Source organism: Megascapheus bottae, chromosome 7 (genome assembly GCF_031878675.1).
Source record: "Megascapheus bottae isolate mThoBot1 chromosome 7, mThoBot2.hap1, whole genome shotgun sequence".
Lineage (NCBI taxonomy): Eukaryota > Metazoa > Chordata > Mammalia > Rodentia > Geomyidae > Megascapheus > Megascapheus bottae.
In genome coordinates this window covers 20,223,573-20,243,242 of record NC_143515.1, presented here as the reverse complement: position 1 = coordinate 20,243,242, position 19,670 = coordinate 20,223,573, and the positions used below count along the sequence as shown (strand labels likewise).

The 19,670-nt window shown below is 38.8% G+C and overlaps 1 non-coding gene and 1 pseudogene across 1 annotated transcript; both read right to left on the bottom strand.

The window, feature by feature from the left end:
- Positions 1 to 855: 855 nt before the first annotated feature.
- LOC150060376 (immunoglobulin kappa variable 1-39 pseudogene) lies at positions 856 to 6,646 on the bottom strand (annotated as a pseudogene).
- A 10,639-nt stretch (positions 6,647 to 17,285) lies between these two features.
- On the bottom strand, positions 17,286 to 17,392 carry LOC150060375 (U6 spliceosomal RNA). The gene has a single exon (XR_016536338.1). It is a non-coding gene; the product is annotated as a U6 spliceosomal RNA (small nuclear RNA).
- Between the last annotated feature and the right edge of the window lie 2,278 nt (positions 17,393 to 19,670).

Below are 19,670 nucleotides of genomic sequence, written 5' to 3'. Positions count from 1 at the left end.
GACCATTGTCTGAATCTCCTAAGCACACTCACACAATCTGCTCTGCTGTGTCCCTAGACCAGAAGCCCATGATGGCAGCTCACTCAGCCAGAAGGGAGATTTTATTACAGGGCTGCATCACTGTGGGAGGATCATGTATATATTGCATGCAGTAATAAACGCCAACATCCTCAGCCTCCACCCTGCTGATTTTCAGTGTGAAATCTGTGCCTGACCCACTGCCACTGAACCTGTCGGGAATCCCAGGTACTAGGTTGGAAGCCAAGTACATCAGAAGTTATGTAGAATGGTGTGGCCTCTGCAGATACCAATTCAGAAGGTTATCCCCATCACTATCTAGGAGGCTCTGACTAGACCTGCAAGAGATGGAGGCTGGCTCTCCCAGGGTGACAGCCAGGGAAAGTGGACTCTGGGTCAGCACAACATCTCCATTGGAATCTGAAATTATAAGAAGACAGAAGTGCAAGGTTGTATATAAACATTGATTAAGTTTATGTATTTTCCTTATTACTCACATTTTATGGGTTCATTCAGAATTACAATAATAAATACTAAAAATAGACAGTTTTCTAGTATAAATCAGAGTCCTCAGTCAAACAAAGGGTCAAGCTATTTTTGAAAAATTCCTCATTCTCCTAGACCTCAACCTCACTTTCCCCAACATTGATAACCATACCTACACATGTAACACAGATAGGGCACCACTTTTCCTTGAGAGCTCACCCTTCCACCCATTCTCACTCCTCATCTCCCTTTGTCCTTACCAGGGACCCAGAGCATTAACAGCCACAGGAGCTGAGAGAAGGACTTCAGTTCTAGTAATGAAATGAGGAGTCTTCACTGTTCAAGGCAAGTTCAGAGCTGAGCCTTTATCTCAGACTTAGAGAGGAAGGTCCTCCCTAGGGAGCAGTATGCAAATATCCAGGTGGGGGCAACAGAGTGAGAAGAGCCAAGGGAGGGTGAGGCCTGCTCTTCTGAGGAAGGTGACATCAGATGTGCTCTGGGTTTGGTGATAGCCAATAAAATCCAGGATGCCTGCAGCTCTTGGAAGAAGGACCCCACTGAGAAAACCTGAAACAGCTGGGAGTATGGGATGCACATGGGTCTTCCAGCCTAAAACAGCATCAGAGACCCCAAGATATGCAAGTTTATGTCCAGGACACTCTCCAGGATGAGAACGGACACTCTTCCGGGTTCTCCTGCATCTTCCTCAGGTAGTCTAGAAAAGGACACAGCACCTAATGTTGGCTGAACAGTTTGTCAAGGAATTGTCTAATAACAGTAAAATGATGAAATAAAGAGACTGGTGATTCTCAAAGTTACCAAGGTATGGGTTTAGAGATGTCATCTAGGAGTGATAGAACCTTTGTTTGCTTGCTTGCTTTTTATCTGTTGTTGGGCTTGAAATCTGGGACTGGGCGCTGTAACTGAGCTCTTGAGCACAAGGATACCACACTACCCCTTGAGCCACAGTGCCACTTCCAGTTTTCTAGTGATTAATTGAAGATAAGAGTCACAGACTTTAGTGCCTGGGCTGGCTTTGAACCGACATTTTCAGATCTCGGCCTCCTTAGTAGCTAGAATTACATGCATGAGCCAGCACACTCAATTAGCACCTCTGCCCATCAAAATCTTCCAATTAAGACCTAGGGGAAGAAATTGACAGGAAGAACATTATTTCCTCTTACAGGTATTGAGTAATCAAATGACCTTTTTTAAGGGAATGAGGAAAAGGTAGAAATGATTATATTTAAAAGTGTGATACATGCTCAATGTAACAATGTTTTAAGTCCACTAAATATCCTGTCATTCTTGCACACTATGTTTGTACAGCAAATTAATCAAGTGATTTCTTAAAAGTTCCCTCTGGAGAGTAATGGAAGTCTAAAATTGATCAAATTGCATTGTACTCATACACTGACATGCTGAACTGAAACTTCTTTGTGGAACTTTCCAAATAATTATAGATGTGCATATGTTTAATTCTGATTACCTTAAATTAGCATAATATCTTCAAATGCCTCTAGTCCCCAAATTACTTTAATCAGTCTTTTCTTATTTCAGAGATTTTAGTGTCTACTTCACCTGGGAAGAGATAGCACATGGAGAAGTAGACTGGTAATGATATCCTATGGAACAAACTGGCCATGGGAAGAAGTCCTGACCACTGTCCACGGGAAGGTGAAAGTTATTCTCATGGAGTGAATCGGTTCTCATAATAGTTGCTTGAATTAACTTAAGACAACTATATGCATGGCTACTTGAACTTGCAGCTGTTTCTTGATTAGCAAACCATTTTGTAAAAAAGATAGGACTGGCCTCACCTGAATATGGACAGTTTGTGAGAATAATCCACTTCCTGCACCTATGACTAATGTAAACAAGACACTTATTTATTCAGAGCTTAGGTCAGTTACTTTGCTAGAGTAAAGGACAGACACTGGTGTGTGTGTGTGTGTGTGTGTGTGTGTGTGTGTGTGTGTGTGTCTGTGTGTGTATGAGAGAGAAAGAGAGAGAGAGAGAAAGAGAGAGAGAGAGAAAGAGAGAGAGAGACAGAGATAGAGACAGAGAAATGTGGTTTCAATAATAATGTTCTTAATGGGCTGAGGAGTAAAATGCATCCCTTTACCTGTAAAACTTCCTAAGCCTAACAGGAATTCTATTGTTAACTGCTGATGTGCAGAATCACATTCAGGAGACCTGTTGTAGTTTTGTACATGTAGCCTGCTCTCAACAATTCTGATAGTAATTCTGAATTCTGGACACATTCTGAGCAGAAAGGAGAATAAGATTTCATCCACGTCTCATTTGATTTGCTTGAGATGTATCAGGGTATACAATTTGCACACAAAAATCTGTAGCTTTTCTGTATGGCAACAATGAGAAGAGAGAGGCAGAAATCAAGAAAGCCTGATTCCTTGAGTTATAGCCTCAAAAATAATTTTAAAAACCCTCAGAATTAACAAAGAAATGAAAGCATTAAAACCTAATGACAGCATAGAACTCCATATCACATCTTCCTGATCCATTCATCATCTGGGTGTGAAAAAAGAAAATAAAGCAGGTTCAAGGAAGTAGAAGACCCTCTAATGTTCCTGCATTGGATTAATTAAGTGAAAATGGTAATACTGCCAAATGCTAGCTACAGATCCATTGCAATACCCATCAATATCGTAACAACATTCTTTTTTCTAGATTTTACAGTGTATTAATAAATGTAATAATGAAGTTATTGGAAAACATATTAATAAACATAATACAATATTGATGTTTCATTAATAAACTAAATTTTAATGAACATAATCATGAAGAAGAAATTATTGATAGAGAAACATACCCATCTCAACAAATACAATCCAAGTACATGGAAAATCTTCTACCCAGGAAACACTGGATGTAAACATGGACAGTCCAACAAAATTCCTTAATAAAACAGAAAAGGTGATCTAAAAGGTCCTATACAATAATAAAAGACACTGGATAGCAAAAAGAAAAATCCTTAACAGGAAGAACAGTGCTGAAAGAATATCAACATCAGACTTCAAACACTATTATAAAGTGGTAGTTATAAAAATAGCTTGGTAATGGCAAATAAATAAGCCTGAGGACAAATGAAATAGAACTGAAGACATGGAAATGATTTTATAAAATTATGGTCAACTAATCATTGATAGGGGGATGAAAGCAAGCAAGCAAGAAAGAACAAATAAAAGGAAAGAAAGAAAGAAAAAAGAAGAAGAAGAAAAGGAACAAAAAATCAGGATGAAAGAATCACAGCCTCTTCAAATTTTGCTGAAAGTATTGCTATACATACACAGAAAACTTAAGTTAGATCCTTATATATTACCCTACACCAGAATCAATTCCAAATGGATCAAAGACTTCATAAGATCAGGTGCCCTAAAAATATTACAGATACTGACCAGGGAAACATTATGGTTGCTTGGCACAGGTCAAACTTCCTAAATAAAGATCCAGAAACACAGCAGTCTGAGTTAGTTTTTGACTTTATAACATGTTCTCAGTAATGCTGCCACTGCTGGTTCTGAATTCTGGACAAATCCTGAGTAAGAAAGAAAATAATATCACATCTATCTGTAGCTGTGCTTGCTCCCTTTGTGTAAAGTTTTTTTTGAGAAGTGTTCCAAATTTAGTGCAAATACCTCATTTTCCATGGACTGAGACTGACTGAAGCTCTTGCTATGTTATAAGTTACTGACAAGAAGAGGCACATGTGAACCTGGTCTTAGGCAAAGCCTTCCTGGATATATTCTGAGAGTTGGGCCATGACCTCACTGGGTCCTTAGCTGTGAACTCCTCTCATCATAGTCTCTTCAGGACATGCATTTCCCACCACTACTCTCCTCTCAGATTTCCTATAATATTCTGAATGAGATGATAGCTCTTCTAAATGCATAACCTCAAATGGGATTAGAAGCCTTAAGAGACTCCATTCTAAGCAGCTGGACAGAGATGAAATGAGAGACATGTGAGAATTTCATACACATTTCTTATTTTTAATTATATGTCATTATCTATAAAGATTTGTACATAAGTGACCATTAAACATGTCTATGTATACATGCAATGCATATTGAGTGCTATAACAACTTTCATCTTCTCAATCTAACTCCTCCCTTCCTGACATACATATTTCTATGATTAAAAATACTATCTGAGAAATTCAATGTGAGTGCATGGCTCTGTATATCTAGATGGTACATTAAAGACACTTTTCTGATGATTCTGACAAATTAATGTAACATGAGTCCCTATTTATCTGTACCTACTACATGTTTCTATAAAAGTTTTCAATATATCCTACTTTTCACAAGCTTTTGTATGTTTGTATTTCTTTTTTATGAAAATAGGAGTTTTATTTTTGTGTTTGTTGTTCTTTTCTCATATATTTTATTGTAATTAATAGAAGGGTTAGATTATAATCACTAGGTAGAAGATGCATTACTTCACAAATATTGATACCCTTTCTCAGATATTTTTGTATTTCTATGTGTGGACTTATTTGAACTTGGCTGAAAGCCAATGGTGCTTTGTCCATTTGCTCTGAATAACACCCTGAGATCAAGCAACAGGAAAAATATTTCTGGTTTAGGAGAACAATTCCTAAACAGATATACAGAATTTTTATTCTTTTGCCTTGATATTTATTCACCTAACTAAAATTAATTATTCCAGTCTACTTTCAAGGATGAGATCATGGCATTGATTTTGACATTCAGGATCAAAGATAAATGAATCATCTGATTATTAGAGAATGCACTAGTTGTTAACATGTTATATGAAATAAGGGTTTTAATAAAATACTTTATTTGCAGAAGAAATCAGAAACCTGACTATGAGAGACTGATGTGTAATGTGATGAACTTGACAAGTATATTATTTAGATCATTGCACAATGTGTGCACATAGCTAAATATCCTATTGCACTTAAAATACAATTAAACTGTGGCAACAAAAATTATACTAAAAATGAATGTCTATAATTGTTCACAAAATTGTTTTTCAAAAAATCATCTCAAATCTATTTTAACTTTCTTTAAAAAGTCTGCTATGTTGTACCTATTGTGGCTTCTTTTTCTCCATCTGCCTGAAAATTTATTTTTTAAGATTTTATCAACATTGATTTTTACATCATATTTCAAATGACTTGTTTAGCAAATAAGTATGGGAATCTCTATATAAAATCACTGGTACATAAATTTTGGAACATAATCACAATTAAGCAAAGGGTTTGTTTGGATATTAGATCCAAACAGTACAAGAACAGTGACTCAATATTGGGTACCCACGGTTATAGACAATGTCTTAGAGAGAGAAAAATAACTACATAGATATAAAAATCAATGATGGGCTATTACTGACTTCAAATTTATAACAAAACTGAACCACAAATGAGTAGATATGGTGTCCTTTGTAAGTCAGAAGATGAATTGTCAGATGTGTGCTGCTGTGGAGGAGCAGGAGGACAGAGAGTGAGGATGTGCAGATGCCTCCATGTCCTTCCTTCAATACTTTCCAGTGACTTTAATATACTGGCTGCATGTGGGAAGCTGTGTCAGCAGGTGGAGGCAGCAGGAGGAGCAGCTGGGGAAGCCCAGACTCTCACTTCTGCTTCCTGGGAGGTTTTTGTTATGACTTGTATCACTGTGGGAGTACTACTATAAACTTGTTGACAGTAATAAGTGGCCGCATCTTCAGGCTGCAGGCTGCTGATGGTGAGAGTGAACTCTGTCCCAGATCCACTGCCACTGAATCTGGATGGGACCCCAGAGTGTAAATTCTTTGCATAATAGATGAGGAGCTTGGGAGCTTCGCCTGGTTTCTGTTGATACCAGTGTAAATTACTACCAATGCTCTGACTGGACCTGCAATTGATGGTGACTCTGTCTCCTGGAGATGCAGACAGGGAGGATGGAGACTGGGTCATCTGGATGGCACATATGGAACCTGGGAGTGGAAACACAAAACAATTATCCTCCTTGCTATCCACATTACAAGAGGTTTTCCTGAAGTTCCAGACAGCCCTGGATGTACTAGGCTGAGTCAATGCCCAGCACTGTCCTTCCTTACCTGGGAGGCAGAGCAGCAGGAGCCCCAGGAGCTGAGCAGGAGTCCTCATGTCCATGCTGGGTGCTGACTGGACTGACTGCTGCCCAGGGTGTGGGCAGACTCTGAAGAAGTTGTCAGGGCAGTGGGCTGAGCTCTGGGCACATGCAAATGAGCAGGGGCTGGGCAGGGCTGAGCACAGCTGCAGGGCTGGCTCCTCTCTGAATGTCACTCAGCATAGGTTCCACGTCCCCAGATTCCCCAGCTCAAACCAGGAGAGCACATACTCCCCCAAAGTTCACAAGGTGTAACCAGTCTCTCTACCATGGGTAAACTGAGCTACCTTTCTCTTCATGGCTCAGTAAATGATTTCTCTGTACCTTAATGACAGTCTTTGTGAATGATGAGTGGAATTGGAATGAGTTAGATAAATGAAAGGGTATTTCCCATTTAGGATAAGAAGAAAATCTCAGGAAAAATTCATAAACATCTTGGATTGCATGACTCGTTCTCCCTAAAAACATGCTTATATATGCTTGCACATTCTAAGATTCAGTCAGGTTCTTCTTCTTATGTGCCCTTTGGGATAAGTTATGTGTCTTTTAGATATATTATATTCATAAACTACTTTGATAAATGGTAACTCCTTTGCACAACTATTTTAGGAAATGTCAAAGATAAATTTAGTTGATAAACACAAAAAAAGAATTAAGAAAGCAAGAAGGAGAAACTTTAGCAACGATTTAAATGACACACTGTATGTAGTCTGAAATCTGGGAGCTGACTGCAGATTTGTGCCAGCAGAAAGGACCAAAACTCCTTCTTTATCTTTTTGAGATTGGGCAAAATGCCCCATAGTCTCAAGAGGGTTGCAGTGTCTCTGCAAATATTCATCAAATACAATTCTCAGATTTCAAAACAGTCTGAATAACATTTCAGAGGTAAAGGCTGACCTTCCTTCTTGTTTCTTGATTACCAAGAACTTTCTCAAAATAACAACCTGCCCCCTCACTCCTGATATGTCTAATTTTTGAACTGATCACAGAAGATCAAAACTATGTTTCCTTCCCATTATGAAAAATACTCATTTCTACACCTAGGAGAACACAGCTGATGCCCTACAAAGAAAATGAGAGGAAGGATGCTACTGAGGACAGTTTATTAAAGAATTTTCCCATTTTAAATATCGCCTTGATTACAATTTAACTGAAGAACGAGAAAGAAAGCAGAGTGATCCGCAAGAAATATACACTGGTAAGGTTGGAATAAGCCTGTGCCTCATGGTGAAAATGAAAGCAAACTTCTAATTACTCAAAAAGAACCACAGATCTCTGCTTGGTTTGGGAATATGGCCTGTGAATTTAAGGCCATGAAGACTTTCAGAATCAGAAATTATTATTGAGAGAAACTTGAGAAGAATTTCCCGAAGATGACCCTCAGAAAACAGAGATGCAGAGAGGAATCCAGAGGTGCTCCAGTCAGGAAACAGTGGAGGAGATGGGCAGGGCTGTATGATGTACTATCAGAACTGTCCCCTGCTGGCTCTCCTAGCAGCTGGAGTGAGGTTGCCCCCTGCTGGTGGGGACAGAAGTTGGTCCTTGTGCCTCTGAGGCAATGATGTTGCTGATAGTCAGAATAACCACAGTCCAGAGCCCCCAACCTCCCCTCAGTAGGCATGGTGCCACAGAGAGAACAAGCTTAGCATCTGTTGGTTTCCACTCAGGGTGCTGTTAGTCTTCTTGCTGATCACCTTCCCTGAGGACACAGGGAGGAACTAGAGACAGGACCCCCCAAAACTGTGCACTGACATGGAAGTGTGAGACGTAAAATCAGTACTGATCAATCTGATTACTTAGTAAACGCCATTCTATTCAGATAACCAAACAGGCCAATACCTTCATCCACAAGGAAACCTTCACGCTCAATGCAGACACACTGATGGTGGAACCCGAGTCCTTCCTCACCCTGGTGAGAGCAGTAGGAGGGAGATTATCAAGATGAGGACACCATGCCCAAAGCTCAACTCCTGAGGTTGACTCTGCACAGGGAGAGCTGGTTTGGTGTATTTGTTTGTCTAGACTGCCATAGGGAAACAAAATAGCAAGAGAAATGCTACTGAGATAATGGAATTTCTTTTCTCAAAGTTCTGGAGGTTGGGGAGGTGCAAGAGCTGTCCACCCAGATTGTTCTTTCTTCTCATGTCCTCCCAAGTCTTGATGCCTGGAAATTGGGCATGAGACAGAGTGCCTTGCCATCTTTTCTTCCAACAGCACTGGTGATATGAAATCGCTCTATCCTGTACGACTTCTCTTTTAAATGTATCTTTCAGGAGCTGTATAAAAGATTTGCCGCTCAACAACGCAGTTTATAAAGACAATGTATCTTGATAAACAGTATTCCTTCCATCATTCTCTCCCATCCCTCCCTAACACATCTTTTATGTCAGCTTCCTTAATTCTGTAGAATATGAATTGAATTTCATGACTGCACTCTCTCCCTCCCAACCTTCATATTCATTTCCTCTTTGCAGAACACTTCTCCAAATATACACACACTGTGGGACACAACTCTTTAGAGAGGGCTTTTGTTCCTATAGAGGAGGCAGGGATAGATGTGATGCCAGGCTTTTGGGCTCAGAACCAACAAGGGCAGAGGCTTTCTTCCCCAAATCCATCCTTCTAGAAGGTGTTGCCTAACTGTGAGTTTCTGTTATGGGCTGTTGATTGTTCAGGGTTCTAGTGGTATCTCTGGTGACAGCAGACAGATTTCTATTTTCATTGTATTCTCAGATAGGCAGCTCTGTGTGAGCAATGTGGAGCCTGCCATCTCGTGGTCTGACTGTGACATTGCATCTCTTAAGATTACAGACACTGGATTTCACTGATGCTCTGCCCAGCCACCAATTCTTCCATTTCCTCTACATCTCCCTTAGCATAAGTTGTGCAAAGGAGTTCCATTATTAAACTGCCATACACACATACAATTTATTTGGTGATGATTACCACCTCATACTTTATTCCCCTATTATCTTCTTTTGATGATTTTTTTTAATACTGATGGCTATACTGTACTTCAGTTACGTACACTCCATCACCCTCTCCCTTCCTTCTGCCCCTCATAATGGATTTCTTCTCCAAACACAAACATGGTTCTTCTTTACATTCATCTTAGTCTCTCTGTCCGTGGTCATCTTTCTCATTTCTCTCTATCCCTCACATCTGCATGCACACACAAGTGTACACACGCATGCACACATACTGTAATTCTCCAATACTGTTACCAAGAGGTAGAAAGATGTGTGTCTTTAGCTGATATACTGAAACATCAAATTAATATTTCCAGGGATAGAAACATTTGTTTCAGCCAAGAAACATTTGCTTTTTTATGCAATTAGTTACTTAATTGTAATTGTTTATTACCTTTAAGTACTTGGACAAAGGCAGTTTAGGAATCCAAAATAGCTTGATCGATGTCATCTCTTTCAACATCCTCATCATCTCTTGGCCATACAAAATTGTCACTCAGCCAAAGCACTATGGGTGGTAGAACAGCACATCAGGCACACACGTGTCTGATTTGCACGTATCAAATAATGTTCCGCTCCTGTCATCCCTCAGTATGAGCATTCCTTACCCCTGTTACCCAGCCCAATATTTTCCAACAAAATATTCCGCAATGACAATGCCTAGATCTGAGCTGTCTAATCAGTCATCAGTCACATATGGCTCTTGAGCCCTTGAAATGTAATGAGTGCCATGGAAAATACTTCAGCTAAAATTTTTTTAAAACAAATTGAAATACACATAAACAACTAGTATTCATTATGTGAGACAGTATATATTTTTTCTGATTGTGAGATTTGAACTTTGGGCCTAGGTGTTGTCCCTAAGCTCTTGAGCTCAAGACTACCACACTAACACTTGAGCCACAGCCAATTTTGAGACAGCACATTTTAACATCAATATTCATTAATGGTATTGTAACAACCAGGCTGGTAATTATTAGCATAGCTGTCTCACAGTCGCTTGGCCTTCAGGCAACCACTGATAAGAGTGACATTGTTGTCCAATGCACTGCCACTCAGCTGTTCAAGGCCCTGGGCTTTCAAATGGAATCCTAGGAAATATCTTTACAATTTTTCTCTTTGAACTACTTTAGGTAGTTTTTCTTACCTGGTCATACATTTTATTACTTTTTTTTAGCAGCACTTGGGTTATCCTCAGGTTTTCCTCAAGGCTGACACTCAACCACTTGAAGTATCTCTTCACTACTGGTTTGTGATGATTAATTGGAGATAAGATTCTTAGTTGAGTACTGGTGGATCACATCTATAATCCTAACTATTCTGGAGGCTGAGATATGAGGATCATGGTGTGGAATTATCTCAGCATTAAAGTCCATGAAATGCACAGGTGGAACTGAGGCTGTAGTTCAAGTGGTAGAGTGGTAGCCTTGAGCAAAAGAAGTCAGGATGGTGCCCAGGCCCTAGACCAGGGACCTTAAAAGGAGTCTCATGTATATTTTTCTTCCTAGAGTTCAGAATGGCTTCAAAATACAATTCTCAGATCTCAGCTTCCAGTGGAGCTAGGATTACAGATGTAAGCCCTATGTTCTCAGATAACTTTTATCACATTTATTGAAACTATATGTTTTAAATGAATTTTGGAACATGAAAGAAATCTCAAGTCTTCCAGAGTTGTTTTTTTAATGAAGTTAGCTTTTCAAATACAAATTTAATCTGAAAACTCTGCTCTTTATTAAGTAGGAATTCATGGTTATATAATTTGCTTTTATCAGAATAAATTTTGAATCTCATGAGTTGTAATATTTAATGTTTTCATGATATCTTTAATATGGTTTTCAGTTTCTTCTTGTACCAACTTTAGAAAATAAATGTGGTAACATTGTCAAAAAACCACTGTTTATTGAACTTATGTAGCTGTAAAACCTGTGTATATCACCTTTATAACAGCAGTAAAGAGTTAAAACTAATTATGAGTTTATCATTTATATTTGCAAAAATTTCAGGATTCTTTTTGCTACTGATATGTACTTTCATCCTTTTTCATCAATGAAAACAATCAGATTTTTATTCTCTAAATTTAATAAGATGTTTTAAACTAATCCATATAATTATGGTCACAGAAAGAATATTACATAAAAATATGTATTTGATTTAGTTGGAGATATAATGTGCTTTATACCTTGAAGGTCTAATTTGTCTGTACTTTTAAAGAAATAAAGATTTCATCCTTTTCATTACAGAACTACCACTATTCTACGTTATTGATAATAGCCTAGTAGAATATTCTCTAATTTTATAAATCAATTTCTCTCTTTTATTTATTTATTTATTTATTCACTTATTTATGTATTTATTTTTGCCAGTCCTGTGCTTGAGCTCAGGCCTTGAGCACTGTCTTTGTACTTTCTCAAGGCTAGAGCTTTACCACTAGAGTCACATAGCACTACTTCCAGCTTTTTCTATGTATGTGATACAAAGGAATGAAACCTGGGTCTTTGTGCATGCTAGGCAAGCACCCTATCACTAGGCCAAACACCAGGCCCTATTTCTCCCTTTTAGTCACTACTTTTTCCCAATATCCCTTTTAATCACTGTCCATTTCCAATATCTACAGTTCTGCTGTTGTCTTCACACATGATGAGTGACAGTCACGGGGACCAGGCATGAGAAAGTGTCCTCAGTGGCCTAGAGATAGTAGCATGCACAGATCCCCTCCCAAGATCCTGACAGATCCTCCCCACCTCCACGATACTAGCCAGTGCCTTTATGGAGAACTCATCAGCCACTTCCTTCTCAAGTTTTTTCTCTTAGAGAACAAAGAAGAGGCTACCAGGTTGTTCTGGCCAGTTTGCTTTCTGCTTGTTCAGGATGGATGACTGCACTTGTGATTAGGCCTTCACTGGACTGCTTCTCTAGGATCCTCAGGCATTTCTACTGGAGCCAACTCTAGGTTTCTCGTGTCCACTGGGGCTTCTTTGCAGCTGCTGCTGTTGCATTGCAGATGTCAGCCTAACACGGGTACTTAGTGCTTTGGACTGTCCCTAGCTTCAGGTTCCCAATGAGTGTCCAGCTCTGAGATGCGTGGCAGGGTCCTTGTAATTCAGGTGGGTGATTGAGTGAGATCAGCAGAACTTAGCATACTCATATTTTTATAAATACATATATATAGTGAAGAAATATATATATGGCCAAATCCTTACTACATATGTTTATTTGCTATTATTTTGTCTGCACAGGTAAACAATTACATTGGAAATATAAACCATATCTTTGAAGTTAAAAAATTCAATAAAACAGAGATTATTTCCTTGGGTTGTTTGTCCTGATCATTTAACTATCTTTAGACTGTGAATGGCATGATACATAATTGCAATAAAACTACTTTCTATAAAATTAACTTTAGGTAACTGACAATACCATGTGAGTGTTCTTTTTTCCAGAGACCACAGAACATTCATTCACTTTAAAATCACACACTATTAAATTTTCCCTCTCTAAAACATCAGCTGCCTTAAATATCAAAAGAACTTCCATTTTCTGGCAAGAATATCATTAGGACTTAGAATAGTTCTTCAAAATTGAGCACTGCAAAATTATAAAATGTATATAATAAAATGTTATACTAATATCACTAGGAAGCAATGAACAAGGTATAGACTGCATGATCTAAAATTCCAGACTTCATTAATGATCATAGTAGTTGCACGAGGGACATTAGCTAATCACATTGCTTATCATAGCTGCCACATTTGCACCTAGGAAAAAGATTTTACCTGGACACAAAGTCAAGTGAAGAAAGTAAGCTGAGCTTTGGAGGTTCACAAGCCATGATATCTCATCAGGCCATTTTCCCATGGGACATTTGCTGAGATCTGATGCAGGAGAAAGGCTGTGTGGGGACCCACGTAGAAATCCCCCACTGACGGAATATTTTGCCTCATTCCTGAAAACTCATCCTCAATGTATATCTCTTACATGGGCTATGGTTCTGTCTCTGCTGTGCTTCAGTGATGCATGTGCTGCTGGGTCTTCTGGTCATCAGGTGCTGTATGTTCTGTCTCCATGATAACAACCATGGAGGCTGTGGGGCCTCCTCTAAAGTAATGTATTTCACCACTCCGCATGTTGATGTTGTGTTGAATGGGGATCGGCTATCATGATTCCCTGCCACCACTCCATAAGGAAAGCAGTGTAGAACGCTACTCCACTATGAGTATGGAGGGGGAAGGTAAGTGCTACATAGAGGAACTAGGATACTTGGAATAGGAAAACCTTATTTTTTAAAACAAAACAGAAAAATATTTGGTACTTCTTGTGCTCAGGATGTGTACTTTTTGAGCAAGTCCAATCAAATCCCTTTGCATCAAATATTTCACAACACATAGGATTCCATTAGACGAGAAAACTCCACATGCTTTTGATATTCTAGGGATAAATCCTAGTTTCTTGTATTTTCACACCCACAGGCTTTTGACACACTATGCATTTGTACATGGGAACAGCAGTTCTAGGTTTAGTGCCATACAATAGCAGAGAGGATTGTACAAGGCTCTTTGCAGGTTTTAGTTCTCATGCCATCTATCTCTGTTCTTTTCTGATGACTACTCACCATTGAAAGTTCTTCCATGCCTGAGAATGAGACTGTACTAAGGCCTTTCCACAGGGTTGTATACATACTTAGCATGTGGTTAGTTATTTATTCAGTGGTTATGACAACAATGTGGTTATGTCTAATACATTTAGGTATTGTTCATTTTTTTTTCCTTTTTTGAACAGAATCTCGTTATGTAACCAAAACTGCCTGGAAATCTCAATATAGCTTAGGCTAATACTGAGCTGGTGAATCCACCACTACAACCAAAGATGAGACTTATTTGAAAACACTTCTTTGTAATATTACCGAATACAATCCAATTTGTAGTGTTCAAATGGGATTGGCAAATGACAGAGAAGCAGGTGGGATCAAAAGAGGATTAACTCGATTAGATCATGAAATATCATAGCAGCAGCAGCTGAACAAGACATGTGGTTGCCTATGCCACTCCATGGCTTTCACTGGAATATTTCTGAAGGGCAGCAAGGTAGTCATGGCTCAGAGAGCTCAACAATAAGTTGCTATCCTGACTTCTCTAGCTTCTTGCTCTGACAATCACTCAGGAAAGCTGTTGTGCTGCTCCTGAACAAAGCTACAATTGCAGCTGTGCCCCCCACCTCCAAGCAGGGTGGTTTTTGTTCAGGGCTGTATCACTGTGGGAGGAGCATGTATACTTTGAAAGCAGTAGTAAACCACAATATCCTCCACCCTGCTGATTTTCAGTATGAAATCTGTGCCTCATCCACTGCCACTGAACCTGTCTGGAATCCCAGGTTCTTGACTGGAAACCCCATAGATCAGGGGTTGTGAAGACTGGCCTGGTTTCTGCAGGTACCATTCCAAATAGGTGTTTCCATCGCTATAGACCTGCAGGACATGGAGACCGTGTCTCCCAGGGTGACAGGCAGAGAGAGTGGACTCTGGGTCAATATAACATCCCCCCTGGATCCTAAAATGAGAGACAGGGTTAATTGCAAGAGGACATGGTTATTTACAAGCATCAGGTGCGATTTTCATAATCTTTGCTTATTTCAGGTTATAATTTTTTAAATTTTTATGAACATGTTATGTAAAATGTTCATAAAATACATTATGAAAGAACACAACACACACACACACACACACACACACACACACACACACACACACGCGTGTAAGAAACAAAGGGGCTCTAAAATTTGCCACCCCTTCCCGTTATCAAGTTCTAGGCAGAACATATATCTTTGCTCTCCCTGGAATCTTCCTCACTCACATAGATCCACGTATCCCATGTGCATCCAGGAAGGCAGATCTGCTCATCTCATGTGTGGACACAGCACACACGGAGAGCAGTGGACACAGAGCTCAACCCCTCCCTGGTTCCTTCCCCAGCTCCACTGTGCTCTTACCTGGGATCCAGAGCATGAGCAGCCGCAGGAGCTGAGCAGGGCACCTCATTTTCACAGGAAGCAGTCCTGCTCAGTGCAGGCAAGGTGAGAGCTGAGCTCTTATGTGGGACTTGCAGGGAAGCTCCTCCCTTGGGAGCAATAGGCAAATGACCTGGTGGGTGCAGTGGAGAGAGACACACTAACAGGTAAGGTGGAAAGACACACCAGGAGGGTGGGGCCTCTCCTGAGAGTCATGACATTCACTGTTATCAAGAAGAGCAACAGAGATCTAATGAGTGTGTCCTACAGAGGGACATGCCTCATGATTCCTCCTGCTCTTGGCTTGCTTCCTAATTCTTCCACACCTTCCCAGGTACATTTTACACTGTTGTTTGAGAAGGATGAGTTTCCATAAATACTGAGCCAGCTTTCTTTATTTTCTAGATATTTACTTAAAAGTTTAGGTCTAGTAGTTTGATTTTGTTTAAGATAAACTACATATAATGCAGAAAGCAGAAATATGAAATGTGCAGTGAATACAGTTTTGCACAGATATAATTCAGACAAACCATGAAATTCTGTATCAAGTTCCTTAGATGCATGTTTTGCCCTCACTAACCATAACAGATGCTGTTATCATTGTGGCAAATTCCTGACATAGGCCACAATAGTTTGGGTTTTCCTAAACCATCACATAAGCTGAAGAAACAACCTTTCTTCCGTTTTAGCTTCTTCCTTGTTTCTGAATTATTATTTTTGAGACCATTGTATTCCCCTGGGTTCAAAACCCTCCCTGAAGTGTCCTGTGGTTTAAAAGGCTTCAGGGTACACCAGAATATGTATACACATAGCAATTTCTCTTCATCTAACTTTGAGGTATAGGGTCATGAACTCAGAATTCTTTTTTTTTAATTTAATTTTACTCTCAGAATGATGTACAGAAGGGTTACAGTTATGTAAGCAAGTTAGCCAGTACATTTCTTGTCAAACATAGTTACCCATTCATGCATTTTTCTCCCAGTTTCCATCTCCTCAGCCCGCCTCATGTTGTAGCACTCATTTCCAACATATTACCTTGTTATTATCACTGTTACATTGGTTTTTTTCCTTTGTCTCACCATTGTGTTGTCTGCCTTCACTTCCCTAATTCAAGTACACATACATAAAATTCACCAGGTACCAAAATCAGATACAGTGACAGCAGAGGATAAACCATAGGAGGGAAAACAAATTAAAAAGGAATAATTTCACATAGTACATTAAAAATCAACAACAGAAACCACGAAGAAAAGCCTCTTGTTTCAATATCTGGGAGTTCATTTTGCTTAGCATCATCATTTTGTTTTGTTTTGTTTTGTTTGTCTGTTGTGGGACTTGAACTCTGGGCCTGAGTCTTGTTCCTCAGCCATTCAGCTCAAGGCTACCACCCTATCTGTTTAGCTACATCACCAATTCAAGCATCATCTTATAGGGTCCTATGCTCATAGCTATTGAGCTATTGTGATCTTCTGCTAGGTTAAATCCTAAACATATACTAATTATTACAAATGCAGAAAACTATGAAGCCTATGTTTCTTTGGTTCTGACTTACTTTCTTTAAAATGATTTATTTAGTCTTTCTATTTCCTTACAAATATAGCGATATCATTCTACCTGATAGCAGCATAAAATTCCATGATGTATATATACTGCATTTTCTTGATCCATTTTTTATTGTTTTTTTATTCTTTTTAAAAGTATGGAATGCTTCACAAATTTGCATGTCATCCTTGTGCAGGGGCCATGCTAATCTTCTTTGTATCGTTCCAATTTTAGTATATGTGCTACCTAACCATGCACTCTTGATCCATTTTCTATTGAGGGGCATTTGGTTGGGTTCCACATCTTATAAGCTGTTAATTTTGGGGAATTGTTGTACAGGGGATTACAGTAATATTTCAGGTAGTGGATACATTGCTTTCTGAACATTGATGCCCCTTCCCATGTTTTCCCGCACTCCATCCTCTTCCGATCATCTTATATTCCCTATTTCAAATAAACAAATAAATGTATATATAATATACCAGATACCAAAGTCAGATACAGTGAAAATATTAGATAAACCATGAAGGGAAAAAAGAGAAAAGAAATAACTTCACAAAGTACCTTAAGAACAATGATCACAAACATAAATTTCTTGTTTCCATATCCTAGAGTTCATTTTGCTTAGCCTCATTTTATATGGCCTTATGTTCATAGCTTTTCGGCTGTTATGATTCTCTACTAGGAGAATTTTACAAATGAGGGAGAACATTCCTTTGAGTCTGGCTTACTTTACTTAATATAATTTTTTCCAAGCCTTTCCATTTCATACAAATGGGGCAATGTCATTCTTTCTGATGGCAGCTTAGAATTCCATTGTGTATAAGTACCACATCTTCTTGATCCAAACATTTTGTGAGGGGCATCTGGGTTAGTTCCCTTGCTTAGTTATGGTAAATAATGCTACAATGAACATGGTTGTGGTAGTAGCTTTAGTATGTCCTTGTTTATTGGCATTTGGGTAAATGCCCAGAAGTGGATCCTTTATCTCTTAAAGGACCATAATTTCATCTTCCTTTATCATTCTCTTCCTCTATGTAATATGAATATGTATGAGGTGGGAATTGCCTCCCTGATGAGATTTAGCAAGATAATAGAACTCATGCTAAAAGAAAAATTATATCCCAAATCCTGCTGTCACATTGATGGACACAAACTACTGCATATCATCCTCACTCTGTGTGTGCTTCAATTTAGTTTAGCTTAGTACTTTTTTTCTCTTGTATTGGAATGTGAAGTCATTTTTTCCTTCATCTTTTTTCATCTTTATTATATGTTTATTTCTTCATATTATGAACACAAATGAACACTTGCCTTAGTATCTTCATCCAGAGTAGGTAAACGCAAAAAGATGACACAATGATAGCTTAAAGCAAATGCCATCATGATTTGATGAGCTTGTTTATCAACAATGATGAGTGAAATAAAAATAACTGAAAGGTGGAACATATGAGAATTTACTGTGGCAATGTTGGTCTATGTGCTGCAGAATTCTAATAGCACGGATGGGTCTTTTTTCAGTCCAAGGTGTGATGGTACTAGTTGTTGGGAAAGGCTGGGTGTGGGCCCCACTTCTTGTCTTAAGCTGGGAATAGCGATGTCAGCCAGAAATAAGTCTCCTCGATAAACAATGTCTTCCAGACAGGTAGCAGCTTTGTGGTTATCTTTCTGCAGTTTATACAAACTAGCAGCCTCAATGCAGCTGTGGATTCTTCACTGGTTAAAAAATCTATCAAAACCTCAATGTCTTTTGCTCTCGGGGCAATCAGTTCAGCAAAAAGCTGAGCAAACTCGAGTTCATGGCATCTTGGAGCTGCATGAGGCAGTTTACCATATTGTTCCCACACCTTCCATCATCTTTATATGAGATTTGTTCAGTTATAAATAATTCTTCAAGTTTTTAACTGTATCATTGTATCACTCCTTATCAGTTCACAGGAATTATTCTTCTTTTATAGTGAAGGAAAAGTACACTGTGTCCATTATTTATTTCATTTTGTCCATAATAATGTATGTGGAATCAACATACAGTTGCAATATTCACTACATTTTTTCTACCCATTATTCTGAGTTTCAAATGACCACTTCATTATGTTTAGTAGTATTAAAATTTATAAACATTTTTCCTTTGAGGGCTGGACATGGTAACTCATGCCAGTAATGTCAACTAGCCTGAAAGCACAGAATTTATGATTGGATTCACATCTACCACCTGGATGGCAGGGAAACTCTAGCTCAAAAATCAAGTTGAAGTAGACGGTGTATATATCTGCAGCTAGACAGGTAGTGAAATTAGAAGCATTGCAACAGAAAACCAAGCTAGGTTAAAATCACAAGACAAAATGTGAGTGAGAATCTAAAGTAAAAAAGAAAAAAAAGAAATGTTGGGATGAGTTAATTTGTAGATTTGATGTATTTGCTTTCGTAGATTGCTAAAGGAAACCAAAATACCAAGAGAAATGTTACTTTGATAATGGAATTTCTTTTCTCAAAGTTCTGGAGGTTGGGGAGGTGCAAGAGCTGTCTGCCCAGATTG